General features: G+C 43.7%; 1 protein-coding gene and 1 long non-coding RNA gene across 8 annotated transcripts in view; one reads left to right on the top strand and one right to left on the bottom strand.

Annotated features, from left to right (window-relative positions):
* Positions 1 to 18,033, top strand: part of Adam12 (ADAM metallopeptidase domain 12) — a 338,938-nt gene that overhangs the window by 166,364 nt on the left and 154,541 nt on the right.
* Positions 10,111 to 18,033, bottom strand: part of LOC147996990 (uncharacterized) — a 42,735-nt gene continuing 34,812 nt past the window's right edge. Inside the window, exons 7-8 of the long non-coding RNA XR_015652639.1 lie at positions 13,884 to 14,022; positions 10,111 to 10,824 (exon numbers count right to left, since the gene is read on the bottom strand). This is a non-coding gene — a long non-coding RNA (uncharacterized LOC147996990). The remainder of the gene's footprint in view (positions 10,825 to 13,883; positions 14,023 to 18,033) is intronic.

Genomic DNA, 18,033 nt, shown 5'->3' with positions numbered 1-18,033 from the left:
AGACGCTTCCTCAACTGAGGTTCCTTCCTCTCTGATGATTCTCAATTGTGTCACATTGTCACAAAACCAGCCAATACATTGGGCATCTCTCAGATACAGTTTTTTCTCAAAAGCCTTGCCCATGAAAGCAATGTGCTAACTCCCTGAGCTCCCATATCTTTCCTAGCTGGGTACTTACCTTTCCAGTCTGACCTCCTCTTATTCCTCATAGGAAAGCCTGTTACTGCCCAGACTGATCTCTATACTGTTTTAAATCTCATGAACATTTTTAACATCTGTGTCTACGTCCAAGGCATCTCTGTTACCTTAAGAATCCTCTACCATCTAAGAACTAGCAGCTCTCCAAGACCCACCTCAAAGACTTGCTAGACTCTCTTCTTCTGGAGGGCTCTGGCCTACTAAGATCCTTTTCTCCTCTGATGTCTAAGCACATAAAGCATTGTTGTGCATGACATCACCCTTGCTGTGAGCGCTGATGTGGTGGAATGCATACTTGGCTTCTCTACTCAGGTCTTTGCAGGCATTGTCTCTTAAAAATATTTTTGAATGTTTCATTTATCTATATGGTTGTTTTGCCTGCATTTGTGTCTATTTTCATTACTTGCGTGCAGTGCCCCAGAAGGGCTGAATTCTCTGGGACTGGAGTTCCAGACAGTTATAAGCTGCCATCTGGGTGCTGGTCATCAAACTTTGTTTTCTCTGGAAAAGCAGTCAGGTACCCTTACCTGCTGAGCTGCCTCTTTGGCCCCTGCAGGCATTGTTTTACATCCCCCACCTCGGCAGCGCTGACATGTAGTGATGTCATATGGAGGCCTCATGATATCAGATGCTATGGCTATGAGAGGTCTAAGACCTCACATAGAGTGATGGAGCAAGGCGCCACACTGAGCCTTATAACTCCAGAATTCTGGTTCTTTGTTGTGTTGGTTTAAGAATCTTTTGAGCTTTTATTATATAAATTTTATATAATATATGTAATTTTATTATATAATTATAATTATCTTATATCTTATTATCTTAGGTGTTTTTCTTTCGTAAATGCCTGTGCACATGCATTCCTGGTACCAAGACCAGAAGAGGATGTTGAATTCCAGAGTTACAGACAGTTGAAAGTCACCATGTGGGTACAGGGAATCGAACCCAGGCCCTCTGGAAGAGTAACCAGTGCTCTTCACCACTGAGCCATTGTTCCAGTCCCCTTTAAATAATCTTTTTTTCAAAAAAGGTAGTTTGGGGCTGTGGGGAGCACACGTGTGTGCTACAGAGCACAGGTAGAAACCAGAGGACAACTTACCTGGTGAGAGTCAGTTCATGCCCTCTACCATATGGGTCTGGGGATGAGCTTTAGCTCTGCTTCTCTCTGCGGCATTAGGTTGGGGGACCACCACCCCTGAGCATGCTCATCCTTGTTACCTGTGTCCAATCACTTTCCTTTACGCTTAGCAAGAATCTTCCAGATTAATCGCCCTAACCAAACCTCTATCTTGTTAGTCTGAAGGGCCATGACCTGCTAAGAGAGTTACCTTGTAAGCAAGTGTGAGTACTCTACTCTATTACTCCCTTCATACCTATGGCCCAGTGACCATAGAAAGGTCAGCCTCCCCCCAAAGAAAACTATATCCCCATACCTCCTCCTCTTCCTTCCTCACACTTTGATATCAGATATGTGGCCATAAAACTGGGACATATTTTTGATATATTGGGAAAATAATTTCTTTCCATCTTGAAAAATGTACCCTCCTCTCACCACAGCTGGGAGTTTTGAATATGAATAAATTGCCAGGAATTTGGCAGTAACCGTATATTCATAAATACACATGAAATTTGGTGAGGTTTAAAGAAAAATAGAATTGAAAGGGCATATTGTCAGGTTGAAGCCCAGACATACCTTGAGACGGGACTGAGTTTGTTTCCAATGGGTTGCTCATTTGCTTTGCAAGGATGGATGCCAGGTAGTAGACCCCACGATGAAAGCCAGGCAGACACACAGTACCCACAGCCTGTGGTAGGATGTGAAGAGACCACTGACTTCAGGCCCAGACATAAAAGTGACAGGATTTGCATTCAGCCAGGGGTTGTGCTTGCCCCAACCCCACCATTTGCCTTCCACTAAGCAGATGCCCAATCTTTTGCCTCAAGAGTTAGTGATCCCCCATTACATCTGGTCTCTTCTGAGGGCTCCTTTCAGGGGCTAGGAACGACTCTCACATGTGGGAGAGAGGAAGAACTAACTGGCTTGTGCACCTTCCCTCTTCCCCTGGCGCATAAATTTTGTCATCTGACACTCCATTAGACTTCTCTCCAGATAGTGCGACTCCTCCTTTGCCACAGCTGAGATTAAGTCTTTTAAAAAGTGTCTGTGGATATGGGAAATCATGTAGTACCAGGCAGCAGTGCCTTACCTCTCCATAATGTGCTTGCAGACTCATGAGTGGGACCTACCAGGGAGGGGCAAAGAGCCATCTGAGGAGTCTGAGGAGGTCAGTTTGTCAAGGCCACCATCCTGATTCAAGGGAGGCCTTGCCTGCATCATTGCTTCTCATGATTTGGAGAATGCTCATTTTGTTATTTGTTTGGGGGGTTAGAGATGTGTGTGTGTGTGTGTGTGTGTGTGTGTGTGTGTGTGTGTGTGAGAGAGAGAGAGAGAGAGAGAGAGAGAGAGAGAGAGAGAGAGAGAATGTTTGTATGTATGTACACTTGCAGGTGCACACACCTATGCATGTCCAGGTAGCCAAAGAGGGAATCGGGTCCTTTTCTATATGCATGATAAGAACTAAATTCTGTTTCTTGTGATTGTGTGGCAAGTGCTCTTATCGGTTGGGCCATCTATTCAGCTCCAATGATGCTCATTCTGAATAAACGTACTGCTACAGAGGTTAGCTCAGAGAACCAGAGCAAAGAGGACGATGTCTGGGGAGAGAGGCACCAGCCAGGTGTGTTTTATAAAGGGAGGGGAGACAGTGGAACTAGGAAGCATGGTGGGATCATCGGTAACCCATGATCGCCTGTGTATTTGCCGTATTCTGGCTGCGTCTCTCAGGAGAGATCTACATTCGATAATGGATAGTTATTAGGATACAGAAACTCTGTTCCCCCTTCCAGTCTGTGATTTGGAGGTTATCTTAAACCTGGTAGAGACTCAGAGCTTTCAAGATGTCTATCCACCTCTACATCACTTAAGCTCATGAAGTTGACTTGCTCCCCCTACCATGCCATGTTCTTCCTACCCCCACAGGTGCCTACCTACACTACCTCACTATGCTTCTTTCTACTTCCTGCCTTTCACACTAACCTTCCAAGGTCGGGGGGACATCCATGTACTCATTAGTTTCTGTATGCCTCTTGCCTTCTCTCTTTCTAGACACTGCCAACCATCTAGACACTCTCTAACCATCCTTTATTTATCTCAAGAGAATCTCATGGGTTCCCACCACGCTTCCTAGTTCCACTGTCTCCCCTCCCTCCATAAAACACACCTGGCTGGTACCTCTCTCCCCAGATATTATCCTCTTTGCTCTGGTCCTGTGAGTTAAACTCTGTAGCAGTACAAAGCCATCCCCCCACTGTGCCCAGAACCCATCCTTCACCCTCACAAGGGCATCGCTCCAACTGTCCTCTCTCCACACCCTTAATTTCTGGCAGAGGTTCAGGCTTTGTCCTCAACTACTTCCAGCAGCACAGAGCTTCTCTGAAGTCCCTGAATGTCACAAGCGGGCCTTCCGGCCCTTCATGTGCACCCATATATCACTCTAGTTCTTAGCCAGTCAGTCCCTGGACCACCCTGTATCATTCCTTTCCTGTCATGCTTCCTTTTCACATTTTTCCAGAACAGCTCTTATTTGTGCACTGATGACATTGAAGCCTAAACTGGGCTGTGACCTCCCTTCACTACACTTCAGAGACACTCTCATCCTATGGCTTCCTGATCCACCCCCACCCCCACCGTATTGATTGTTCTCTAGAACCCCACTAGTCTTCTTTTCCCTTCATGACTCTATAATGTGGAGTGCTTTAGGGCCTAGCTTCTACATACTCTGCCCGAGCAGCCTCGTCCTGCCTCCTTTTCACCCCTCAATCTACAAATTGAGTAAGGAGATTCTCAAGACCCTAATCTTATGAAGCCCCTTAACATTTCCATCTCCATAACAGAAAGACCTCCCCACACCATCAGTGAGTTCTTAGGATCATTTTTTACATTTTCAGGATTTACACTTGAATGCATCTTCTGGCACCATACCGTCTTTGATCTCAGATAAAATCCTCTAGTTCATCAAACTCCCTTCTCCAAGTCACCATCATCCACTTGCCTGGACCATCAGGCATCTCTCATGAGTGATGATGGAGTCTCTGTGAAGTCTGGATCTTCTCACACCAACCTCTGCTCAAAGTCTTCAGTGCCTTCATTGCTCAGAGCTATCACAAGGGTCTGAGGTGTCCTCACAAGTGACCTGGTTCCCATGGTCTCTAGTCATATATGACTTCGTTGGAGAAGGTTCATGAAGTGGCAACCCTCCTGTACCATCTCCTCTGTTTATCATCAGTGCTTCTTCTTGTATTCTAGTATTTGTCATAAAATCCTCCAAAATACCATAGACAGCTGTCTCATTTGTTCACTACCACAGCTCTATACCTAGATCCATGCCTAAGTGGGCGATGAAAATGTATTTACTTTAAAAACACAATGCTTGTGTTAAGAAGTGGGAACTGTGTGTGTGTGTGTGTGTGTGTGTGTGTGTGTGCGCGCGCGCGCGCGTGTGCCCGCGTGTACATGCGTGTGATCTGTCCCAGTGTGCAGAAGCTAAAAGAGGGTATCAGGTATCCCCGCTATTGTCCTTTGCTTCCTTTCTTTGAGACGTGGTCTCCTACTGAACCTACAGCTCAGGTTATTCCGCTAGAGATCCGCCCACCACGATTCTCCTATCTCCACCCTGCTCTGTATTAGGGTGGGTTGGGGACATAGAGAGAGTGGGTTACAGGTCTACAAAGACTGTGCCCAACTTTTGTCAGTGATAGGATCTGAACTCTGTTATTCCTGCTTTCAAAGCAAGTGTTCTAATCCACCTGGCTATCTCTCTATACTAAATGTATACTTTCAAAGTGAATGATCAAATGCCCAAGTTCCTTAACTATTTCTTGAACACTAATGATGTGTAGATCCCTTATATTGTGAGCCAGGGTCTGCACGCCACACCCCAAATCCTTCCCCAGGCTCACCTCTGTTCCTGACATGTACTATCAACCCATCGCATAAATGTATGGCCCATCCCTGACACTGTTCATGGTCCCCCTCTGACTTCTTAGATTCTGCTTTAAGCTCCTGACTTCCGTCTCTCCCTCCTCCCTGTCAGGGAGAAGTCATAACTGCTCCCCAAGGACCCCTACCCATGTCCTCTACACCTCCACATGTTGCACAGAATCCTGACTGGATGAATGAAAACCTCTCTTCTGCTCCTGTCCTTCTGCTCGGTCTTGTGACTGAGATTGTGACATTTCCCCATGTCTGCTCTGCGTGTCCAGAGCATTACAGCTGACCAAGTTGCTTTCCAGCATTCTAAGAACCGGAACTGTTGCCCTGAATTCCCCCACACCCACCCTCCTACAATACTTCCCCTGAAAGGGCTCCAAGGGCCGTTCTGCTCAGTAAATGTATATACACTCATTGACCAAATGGAAGTAATTTATATCAAAGCAGAAAGTCCGGAAAGTTAAAGATATGACTCTCACACGTGCAGTGAACACCTATCAAAGGTTTAGACATCACATTAATTAGGGCCTTGGCCAAGCTGATAATGGCTGAAAGAAAAAATAAAAATGATAAAATAAGAATGCTGACTTAGACACAAAAGTGGTTAATGTCCTTCAGGCCAATAAAACTGAAACTTCAAGGTTTATCATCTCTAGCCAACAGAATCACTTGTGGCTTATCAGTCTTCTACAAGTTAACCTTTAATTGCACTGAATGGGGTCACTAATCAAAAGCAAACAGTAAATCAAATCAAATAGCACCCCTAGGATGAGAGTCTACAAAAGAACAGGCACTGGGTGTCTTAGCCTGACTGCCTTGTCACAGAGACTCCATGCTGTTAGTGGAGGACTAAAGCTGACCCGGACAACACATGAATGGCTGGCTTCTATTTACACCATCAAGCCTCCCTCCCCGACCCTGCTCCACTCAGCCCAGTGAGCCCTAGGCAAGCTTGTTAGAAGGCACCCTGGCTGCCTTTCAAGGCATGCATGCATGAATCATGACAAGCTTCTCACTCTGGTCTTGGGTTTTGCTTAATTTGTGCCTGACAGTTTGGTGGCTCTTTGAAATATCAGTTCCCAGGAGCTTAAAGCTAAATAGAGTGGTAAGAAAGAAAAAGTATTCCCTGAGAGTTTGATGAGAGATACAATTAACACATAATTAGCGGTGATTTTTAAAATGTATTTTCATTGACAAATAGAAATTATATATGTGTGTGTGACATGTGCATATTGTTTTTAAATGTATATTGTTGTGAAATGTCTAAATGAACACCTTAATGCCTATAATCCTTCACACCCGTGTGTGTGTGTGTGTGAGATCTCTCAGCAGTTATCAAAAATATACTTTGTTATTAGCCAGCACCATGTCCTATATTAAATATCTTGACCTATTCTTGTATCTAACTGAGCTTCTGTGTTGTTCCATCAAGGTCTTCCCAGCCCTACTTTCCTAGCCCTTGGTAACCACTTATGGATTGCTGTTCATTGTCTGGGACCCCACTTATAAATGAGAACAATACTGACGTCTGACCCACAACTAATCTTTTAATCCCGCCTCAGCTTCCAATTCATGTTTGTCATCTCCGTCCTCATCAACGTAGGTGTTCAAAGACTGCTTCCTGATGTAATTGGAGGTGCACATGAGCCTGCTTCCCCTGTTCAGACATCTGACATTAAACAGTATGCTCAAACCTTAAACCAGGACACAAAGGCATCCTCAGAGTCAAAACACAGATGAATAAAATGGATGAATAAATATCAACTTTCCTACGCTGGCATTTGAGGTGAACTATCTTGTTTTAACATCGTCTACAAGGTTGAGTTAATATTGCTTGTGGAGATACAGGGACTCAGGACTCATTTTACGTTTCACTTGTTAATTTGGCTGGAAGAAGTGCACAGAGCTGACTTTAGACTTTGTTTTTACATTTGCATGAAACACTTCAATGCATCCATTTTAATTATGATAGAGACACAGTAATGGTCTGCTTTCCAAGTGTTTGTCATTATACCCATAGATGAATACAACTTCTAGCCTTAGTCACAGCTTCTCTTTGCAAGCCATGAATGTAGAGATGAGTGGCTGCTTGAGGTGCTAAGAATAAGTCTTGGCTGAGTGTTGAGTCCCAAACCAGCCATTTATACCACCATTGTCCCTGAGGCTCAGGAATCACCGTGGAAGATGGGAGCAGAAAGAATGTACGAACTGGAGGGCAGGGAGACTGTGAGATGCTGTCTCCTGAGTGTGGTACAGGCACTGCAGTCATGAAGCCATAACCACTGCGGCTGCCTGCACTGGGCCTGCACAAGACTGGATCTGTCAACCGTCAAACATAGGTGGATTGGAAGTGATTCATGGAACCCTTCTGCTGAACTATTTGTACCTAGTGGATTCTGGTGGAGGAGCAGTCATTTTCTTCAGAAGTGTGCACATGGGTAAGCCAATCAGGATCCAATGGGTAGTTCAAAACCAGTGTTCACACAGCAGATCCTGTTAAACCTAGCTGGTCTCAACAAAAAGCGAATGTGAATGAGGGACTTGTATGGAGGAGAGACTTGATAGTGATGGAGAGAGATTAAAGAGGTAGGGTTATAGCATAGAGAATGTGCATACATGTATGAAACTCAAAGGACAAACCTAATAAAAATGCTGCAAATGAAAAATTAAATCACAATAAAATGAAAGTAATCCAGGGGCACAGGCTCGGGGTGCCTCTGAGAATTGGGGAATTTTTCTCCATGTGTGAGATCTGCATCCTTAAATACATGTTGGCCAGTGACGGGCTCAGCTTCCCAGCTAGGCTGACCCTCCATTGCAGTCCTGTCTCTGCCTCCCAAAGCTGAAAGTGTCCCTCTCCAGACTCCTCTCAGTCCACCAGGAAGCTTTTTTGTTTCCTTTTCTCCAAAGCGTCTGAGCTTCTTATTAGGTGTCTGTGACTTCTGGCAAAGTCCCAGAGTGTGAAGGACATTAGATCCTTTAAAACTGGGTCACTCCAAGACTGGCTGTAGCATTTCCTCACTTAACATACTATATTTGGAGTCACTTTGCTTTATTAGCTTCTCCTGATAAGCACCTGGGGTGCTCATGGACCAATGTTCACTGCTTCATGAATGTAGATTGACCAGGAAGAGATATACTGATCCCTAAGTATTTTGGGATACGTCCCTCACCCCATTTCCAATTAAACCCCTCTATTGCCTGGGCTTACTCACATGTAAACGATGTGTCTAAGGTCATTGTCCTTGTTTGTCTATTAGAAGACTCTTCATGCTTCCTGGTATTACCATCAAATTTCTTTCAAGCACCCAGTGTTTTGTTTTGTTTTGTTTTGTTTTGTTTTGTTTTGTTTTAAGTGCATAAGTGAGCCCAGAAGGTGCACTTCTCAAATCCACCTCACCAGTGCCAGGACTCAAATAGATTTTCTCCTCCATTGCTGACAGACTATGGGCTTTGCATGTGAAACAAACACAGTTGTCATACTCTGTTTCCCGTGCTGTGTTTCCTGAGACTGCATGCCTAGTCGTACTCATGGCACATGTTGATATTCATTTACCTACATTGGAGTGTTTTCTTTGAATTTTAGTTTTGAGGAAGGATCTTGGTATATAGCCCAGGTTAGCCTGGAACTTCAGCCTTTCAAATACTAGGATTTCAGATGTGTACCACCATGTGTATTGCTTCCTACCCTCAAAGGTTGGACAAATGGCTCTGCCCTTGTGCAGAATTGCCTGGTTGGACACACAGCTCTAGACCCACCATGATCCAGCTTCTTCTGGAACAGACAGTCACATGCTGAAATGAATCTTTGGTGTATTTCGTAGAATGCCACAGACTTTTGTGCTTAGATGGGATCTTTTCATAAACCCCATGTCCTAGTTAAGGTTTCTGTTGCTGCAATGAACCCCAATTGCTGCAATTAAAGCAAACTGGGGAGGAAAGGGTTTATTTGGCTTACACTTCAGATCTGGAAGTGGTTGGCTTCAGCCTCAGCGGCTTCTCTACTCTTAATCTAACTTGTTCTTCCTGCCTCAGTTGTCACCCTACTGTGTGATATATGCCCCCACATCTCATGCTGAGGGACTGCTCCAGTCCTTGAATAGCACGTCCTCTTTCCTTCTCCTGTTCTTCCCATGTGCTCTTCCCATTGTTAGAACCTGCTGCTTGAGGACTGCCTTATCGGGCATCAATGGGAGGAGAGGTCAATGCCCCAGCGTAGGTGGATGCTAGGGTGGCGAGGCGGGGAGGTGGGGGTGGGGGAGCACCCTCATAGAGGCAGAGGGGAGGGGGAAGAGGATAGGGGCTTTGCAGAGGGGAAATCTGGAAGAGGACAACATTTGAAATGTAAATAAAATAACCAATAATTAAAAAAAAAACGAACCTGCTGCTTGCTTTTCTTACTTATTGAGCCCCTCTCCTTCGTTGTGATCCTTCTCTGTGCCATCTGGGAGGGGGGCTTTGTAATTCCTTGAGTAGGTCCAGGGCTCCTTCCTCAGCCATCATAATATAGGTGTGTGATGTATGTACTATACATGTGTATTCATGTATGTGTGTGTATGACTGTGGCATGAGTGTATCTGTGCATGTGCATTCATATGTTTGTGAGTATGGTCATATGCTTGCCACGGCATATATATGGCAGCCAGAAGATAATCTTAGATATTGGTCCTTGCTTTCTACCTTACTTGAAACAGAATCTATTTGTTGTATGCTGTTGTATATTTCGGGCTAGTTGAGCTGCAAGCTTCCAGAGACTCTCCTGTCTCTGTGTCTCTGCCTATTCTCTCACCAAAAGAGCACTGTATTACAGATGTCTAGTTCCCCGACTGACTTTATATAGGTTCTAGGTATCCAAACTCAGGTCATGTTTTCACAGCAGGTACTTTACTCAGAGTCAAATCTCTAGGCCTCTCATCACATTTGCCTGTTCTGTGCTGAAGACCTCTTGAAAGCATATCTAAGAACTAGAGCTCACAGTGCTCATAGTGGCATGTGTAGAGGAATGGATGGCGGCCGGATGATAAAGAGAGGCATCCATGGGTGGTAAGTGAACACGAATAGATTGAGAGGTGAATGGTTGATGGATTGCTACATGGACAGGTAGATGATGGATGTGTTTATGCATGCATGCATGAACAACAGATGAATAAGTAATGAGTGAACAATGGATGGATGATAGGTGGGTGGGTGATAGAATGATTCCAAAGATAAGAAGGACCAAGCTGAAGAAAATTCCATACATGGAAGATTCCTTGAGCAAGGAAGACCCCTGAGACATGAGCTAAGAAATTGAAGTGTTTTAAACACTGGACAGCAAAGCTAGGTCTGTGTGGATTCCTTTCAGTCGCCTAGCAGAATGCCTGGTATACCATAGTAACTCTGGATGACAGGCAGTGACCTACAGAGACTTCACTCAGTGAGTATGGATGGAGAGTGTCCACATATATCATGTCTGAGCAATAGTGTGACACTATACTTCGATTTCTAGGATGTGCTAGTACAGCTGGGTATCATAGATTTCCATGGGGATGTGGTCCATGGTGGGTATGCTGGCTGTTTTTAATCAACTGGAGACAAACCTAGGAAGAGAAAAAATCTTCATTAAGAAACTGCCTCCCCAAGATTGGTTCATAAGGAACCCTATAGGGTATTCTCTTGATTAATGATTAATACAGAGGGGCATAGCCTAGTGCAGGTAGTAGCACCCTTTGGTAGGTAGTGCTGAATTCCATGAGAAACCTGGCTGAGAAAGCCAAGCCAAGTAATCCAATAAACCACACTTCTCCATGGCCTCTGGTCCAGCGCCTCTCTCCAGGCTCTTGCCTCAAGTTCCTGCCCTGGCTTTCTCCATTGTGCACTGTAAGTTGTATGATGAACTAAATGCTCTCCTCCTCAAAATGGTTTTTGGTTATAATGTTTATCACAGTGATAAAAAGCAAAGGAAAGTAGAAATAAAACAATAAAAACCAGGTTAAGACCACGATTCCACAAATCGCTGCTTTCTCAGAAACTATTATCTGTAGTATCTATATAGTATAAAAGACGTATAAAAATTACATGAACTCATATAAAAAGTATAAAAATCTTTGCACCCATATGCAAATATTTCTCCACGTAACTATCACTTAAGCATTAGAATAGAGGAAGGGAGAAATCACTGTTACCCACTGAATGAGAATAGGTGGAACAAAGCCAGCAGTGCCCGAGGAAAACTACTTACTCTCAAACCTAAGATAAGGGATTGATTTATTCACAACAGCTCACTGTACATCTGGGAAAGTATGTTTACTCACTGTGCCTCATTCTCCACACACCTAGTATAAAGAACATGTTTACCAGGGCTTCTTTGAAGTTCAAAGGAAAGCAAGATAGGTAAATGCATTGCATGGCTTACTTGTTGAGAAAGTCATCTCATGTCTATGCCCTGGGCATTCTGCTCCTTTAAGCCTCCATCTCTGCCACTGGTCTGCTCCACTGTCTATCATCTGACACCTGAGCCTATCCCACAGCCCTTGCCCTTCTTGACGTCTGCTTGTCCCAGTTTTTGTGATTCCTGCGTGTTCAGCAGCTGCCCAACCGTACATTCGTTGGAAAGAGGAAGCTGTCACCTGCCTCTGTAGGGCTACTAATGGTCATTTCACTGGGATATCAGGGGACAGCCTGACATTTTAAACTAAATTTCAGTTTATAAGTCTGACAATAAGTTCGTACCCTTTCATTGTGTGACATCATTCAAAAATGTCTTCAAAATATCAAAAGTGTTCAAGAAGTGGTGAACCTTTATCAATTTTTATTAACTTGCACATATTGTGCACATATTTGGGAGTGACATCCAGATCTAAACACAAAACCATTTATGTTCCATATATCCCTCATGAGCAGAGCATAAAGTAACTTTATACCATGTGTTTAGAGCCCACACATCTTGACACGAGGCTGGGTGTTTGAGTTTCTTCCTGTGTTGTTAGTTCAGTGCTCAGAGATTCAGATTTTTGGGCCAGCTTGATTTTAAGGTTAGGGATGCTTGATCTACATTGGTGCCTCTTTTTTTTTTTACAATCAAAGTCTGTTTTATGATCTAGAGGATAAAAAAAGCCACATCCCCACAGCAATCCTTACCCACAAGAATAAGCGAGGACTGGGTTTTGTTGAACAAAATCATGACTCTTGAATGAGACAATCTAGGAAAGTGATAAGCTCAGAACAGGGAGGGAGGGAGGGAGAAAGAAGGAGGGAGGGAGGGAGGGAGGGAGGGAGGGAGGGAGGGAGGGAGGGAGAGAGAGAGAGAGAGAGAGAGAGAGAGAGAGAGAGAGAGAGAGACTGACTTCGAGGCTTAGAAAAGTGAGGCTTGCCTTACAAACCTAACAATGTGAGTTTGATAGGTGGCTTAGTGGTTAAGAACAACTGGGACACTTAAATCTAAATAAATGAGCATTAGAGGACCAACCTAATAACAAGTGTTCAAGTGTAAAACCTGGGCCATAACAGTAATAAGCTTTGCAGCATTTTAAACCATGAAGCAACTTCTGTGTAGTATTCAAGAGACTGAAACCTGTGGTGGGTCAGTGTGTTCATTTGGTGGATGGCAATTTAAGAAAATCAAGGTAGGATGGGGTTGTGTGTACACAGGTGAGCAAAGGTATGGAGGCCAGGCATCAGCCTCCAGTGTCATCACTCAGGAGCTTTCCAGTTTGGTTTTTGAGCCAGGATCTGTCACTGGCCTTAGGTTCTTAGGCACATTAACCAGGGAACCCTAGGGATCCATTGATCTCCATCTTGGGGTTACAGATGTGTGCTACCATGCCTGGCTTTTTACATGGATGGGTTCTGGGGATCAAACTAAGATCTTCATGCCTGTACAGCCAGTACTTTAGCAAACCCACCACCTCCCCATACTCAGAAGACCGAGTCTAAGGTCATTACAGCACGACCTTGAGATTTCAGTTTTCGTCTGATCGTTCAACCTTGATGTGCTCTGGAGTAGAACTAGGAAGACCCAAGACCTGGGTAGAAGAGAATCTGGAATGGATCATGCAAGGAGTCGAGATGTGCACCTTTCCTAATACGTGGCCCTGGTTCTGGTACAGAGCTGCTAGGAACAGGTCCAGATTCCTTGGCTCATGAGTCTTGATGCTAATAGAAATTTCATGCTCTTTTTGAAGAAAACCAAGCAAAATATAAGGACAGTAATGAAGTAAAGAAAGAATATCAAATATACAATCATTTATTAAGTGTGGATTTAGGAAACCTTGTGGTGCCAAGTTTTTGAGTGTTAGTCACAGAACTCAGTAATAGAGTCTTCTACAGTTACATGGAAATGGCCATAACATCCCTGTGTTTGGATTTCAAAACATTCTCTCATGTGTTCATTTTTCCAGCAGTCCATCCATTCATGACTTATGCGAAGGGCTTGTTGTATGGCTCTGGGAAAAAGCTGTTGTGGGATGCCTGCCACTATGCTGGGGAAGGGAGGGGGATGAACCCCACCTTTCTCTGTCTCCATCAGGTTCTGAGGACCTAGGCTAATGTGTGGGAACATGGAAGGCATCCAAGAAATGTCTGGGTGAGCCGAGAGAAATCGACATTTGAAAGGAGAAGCCTGAGGTCTATTTAACTGGAAGGGCAAACCCTGACTTACTTTCTTCAGAAAACTGGTGCCTTCATGCTTGTCCCACACATCTCCATTTCATCACCTCTGCTCCCTGTTTCTCAAATGCACAGATGACAAGGCAGAAGGCAAAGTTTACTTGTCTGGACTAAGTCATCTCAAGGCTGAGCTGTTTGAAGGAACAAAAGCATTGATTCAGCACCATAGGTGGCAAGACCTAGATGGTGAAAGCAGTTTCTGGTAGATTGGCCTTTCCTAAGATTCTGTCCATCTATGACACCCTGAGATATCAAATTTGGAGTCCCCCATACAGAGGAGATACCACATAAGTACCATTAAGCTCACCTCCACTGACCTCAGAGGAAGTTGTTTCTGCCCTACTGTGGTTAGCATTGACCTTGCATGGTCTTGCTTAGTTTCCCTACTGTGTATTAAGTCTCACAATTCCACTGACACTTCAAACCACCCAAAGGTAAAATCTAACTTTTTTATTCCTTTTACTTCACCTCTGTCTATTCCAAGGTGCTTTGGAAGATCAAGAACTCAATCATTTCCCATTAAGTAAGTGGATGCATTTTGGGATGCATAGGGAATGCTGTTGAATAAATTCAGGTCTGGTGTGAAGGAAATCTCACCTACACCAGATTATGTAAATGATTTTCATCATGTGGGCATTTTTATTGGTTGCCTATTATGTGTTCAATAGTGAAGATACCTGAGTGCTCTTGGCTATCCTAGACCCACAGTATCACATTTAAATCCCAACCTTTCACTCCCTACCCATGCCTCTGGTTTTGAAATAGAAACATTCCTGGCAATAAGGAACTTGCCAGTCACCATGAACCACACATTCCCTAGACCACCACTCCCTATGTATGCCATCCGCCATGTTGCCACCACACAAACTGGCATGAATTTTCAGCACCTTGTGACTTTTTATTTCAATTTTGATTAGATCTCCTAATCATGTGTTTTAAATAACTTTATTTTATGTTGTATCTTATTTTGAATTATGTGTTGTCTTTAGTCAGGGTTTCTATTCCTGCATAAACCATCATGACCAAGAAGCAGTTGGGGAGGAAAGGGTTTAATCAGCTACACTTCCACATTGCTGTTCATCACCAAAGGAAGTCAGGACTGGAACTCAAGCAGGTCAGGAAGCAGGAGCTGATGCAGAGGCCATGGAGGGATGTTACTTGCTAGCTTGCTTCCCCTGGCTTGCTCAGCTTTAGAACCTAAGACTACAAGCCCAGGGATGGCACCACCTACAATGGGCCCTCCTACCCTTGATCACTAATTAAGAAAATGTCTTACAGTTGGATCTTATGGAGGCATTTCCTCAAGGGAGGCTCCTTTCTCTGTGATAACTCCAGCTTGTGTCAAGTTGACACACAAAACCAGGGAGTACATGTGTATATGAATGTCTGTGTGAGGGAATATGCACATGAATTCAGGTGACCACCAAGGTTAGAGGCATTAGATGTAGCCTGAAGCTTGAGTTTCAGCATGAGCAGCAAGTGTTCTTAACTGCTGAGCCATCTATCCAGCTCCCTTAATAACTTCTAAAGGACTACATATACTCTGCCATCATCTGAGAGAATGATGTTGTGCAGAACAGACTGATGGTCACTGACCATGTCATGCAACTAAAAGCAGTAGAAATGGCTAAATACCTCATCCATGGGACCCACAGGCTGCCTTTAAGTCAGGACAGACTCCTGAACCCATTCATTAGCCCAGAGAACCTGCAGTTGGAGCCCATTCTGACAGCCCAATGCTGGCTTAAGGTCTATGAAGCAATGCAATGTCAATTGGGCAAATCTTTTTTAGCCAAATAAAAATGGGGATGAGAATCCCACTATATGTCTCCTTCATGGTTCTTCTTAAGTCTATTTTTCTTTGTTCTGATCATCTCATTTGCTTTTGCTGCTGTTGCTAGAGATTTACAGTATTTCTAAGGAACTTTTATTAGTAGCATATATTGTATGTTCATGCATACAAGGGGTGTGGAACACAAGCCATAACACAAATGTGGAGGTCAGAGGACAACTTGCTGCAGTCAGTTCTCTCCTTCACCTGGGTTCCAGGGGCGAACTTGGGTCCCTTCACGTTCCATACCACTTCACTGACCACACTGCCTTTTGCTACCTGAGTACTTGATATTTGTCATACATATAGTCAATGTTAATAGAAGGGATAGCTGTATAGATATATGGATGGCTGACAGGTAAACCAGGGGAAAGTGTGGTTAGATAGGTGACTGGTGGATAAAAGTATGAGTGTTTGGATACATGGTGGCTAGGTAGATGGGTGAGTAGAAGGCTAGAAACATGACTAGGTAGATGATAGAATGAGAGAAAAAGTGAATGGATGCTTAAAGGCATGGGTGAGTAGATAGATTTCCAAACACTACTATAATTACCTGTGATATATCAATAACTACAACAGATGGAGTAGGGTCTGAGTGCCATGTCATATGTCAGTAGCCTCCCTGCTTGAATTATTTTTGAGGAATTAAGAACCATGGTGAAGGGGTTGGGGGATTTAGCTCAGTGGTAGAGCACTTGCTTAGCAAGCGCAAGGCCCTGGGTTCAGTCCTCAGCTCCAGGGGGAAAAAAGACAAAATAACAAAAAGAACCATGATCAAGGTTCCTATGTAGCATAGTCTGTATTTTGTAGCTACTTTTCACCATCTGTATATTTCTAAGCTCATGTCCTTCTCCCTGTCCCAGAGTGTTCTTGGTGTGTTGTTGAATAATTTAAGGGTATTTAGTATAATTGTAACAATGATGATACTCACTGTGGAAATACAGAGCCACATGGGGAACTGAAAACCAGAAAGGTAAGAAACTCACTCCTCGTTAGCATGTTTTAAAGAAACTTCTTTGTGTATGATAAGGCTGTGTAATTGAGCAGGGAGATGAACTAATAACATCAAATGTAAACTTCATGGATATCTACATGAAGAAAATAAGGCGCATTGGCTGTTTGCTCTTAAGTCCTTCTGGAACAAATACTGTACTTATTCAAGATCTAAAACTCATCTTTGGGGGGGTGGATAATTGATTCATATTTATCAAACTTATCTTTTCGCATTTGGATTTCCTAAATATTTTTCTTTAACACTTTAGTGCTTCATATTTGCTCTTTCGTCAGGATGGAGGTGGATATTAAATGCTACTCATACATGTAAATATACACATGAATAACATACAATGCACACAAATGCATGCTCATGTGCACACACACACATGCATGCACACATTCCCACATGAGCACATACATATGCATGCACGCACATGCACACACATGCAGACAGAGATATCTGTACACATATATACATGTATACATACACATGCACACCTGATACCAAACCATTGTAACAAATTTTTGTACGCTAAAGCCGTGACTCCTGGAGGGGAAGTGGTCCCATTTGGGCCCAGCTTTCAGGTACCATATCATCCCTTTTTCACTAATACAAGAAGTAGCCCTAGGGCTGTGAGAAATGGACCTGGAATTAAAATCTCTGCCCAGTCCAATGGGTGGCATCTTAACACCCACAAAACTCCTGGGATATTTTTTCTTTCAAAAAAATGGGGATCTTTAAGACCCTTAACAGAGATCAGAGAGAGGATGAAGGCAACCTGGAGCCCCAGGTCCTCTTCCACTGAGAAGAGCCCTCTGTTACCTTATAGCTAAGCTCCTCTCTTCTATCTTTTGTCTCATGACATTATATTAATTGCAGTATACATACACACACACACAGAGAGAGAGAGAGAGAGAGAGAGAGAGAGAGAGAGAGAGAGAGAGAGTGTGTTATTTCCCAAGTCCTTTGGAATGTAGTGGGATTGAGGCCGTGGGTTTATGAACCTAAGAGCCCAGTAATCCAGAAACTGGTTCCTGAGGTCAGCTGCAGATCTATATCCCCTCCTGAATTGCAGGGCCTGGCTCTCAGGTCCAGGATAAGATGAAAACATTTGGAATGGTTTTCTAGCTACAATCCTTGCATAGCACAGACCTGAAGCCCTGAAGCCACAGAGGTCAGATTTAAAATTCATCCCAGCCACTTATGAGAAAGATGACCTGAAAACATTCTTCATCTCTCTAAACACCAGTCTTTATGTGTCAACTGTGGTAATGACAGTGCTTGTGGAAGGGATTTAAGAATTGTTTAATGGAG

The sequence above is a fragment of the Rattus norvegicus genome, chromosome 1 (assembly GCF_021556685.1).
Source record: "Rattus norvegicus strain SHRSP/BbbUtx chromosome 1, alternate assembly SHRSP_T2T, whole genome shotgun sequence".
NCBI classification, from domain to species: Eukaryota; Metazoa; Chordata; class Mammalia; order Rodentia; family Muridae; genus Rattus; species Rattus norvegicus.
This window is presented reverse-complemented; position numbering and strand designations above follow the sequence as displayed.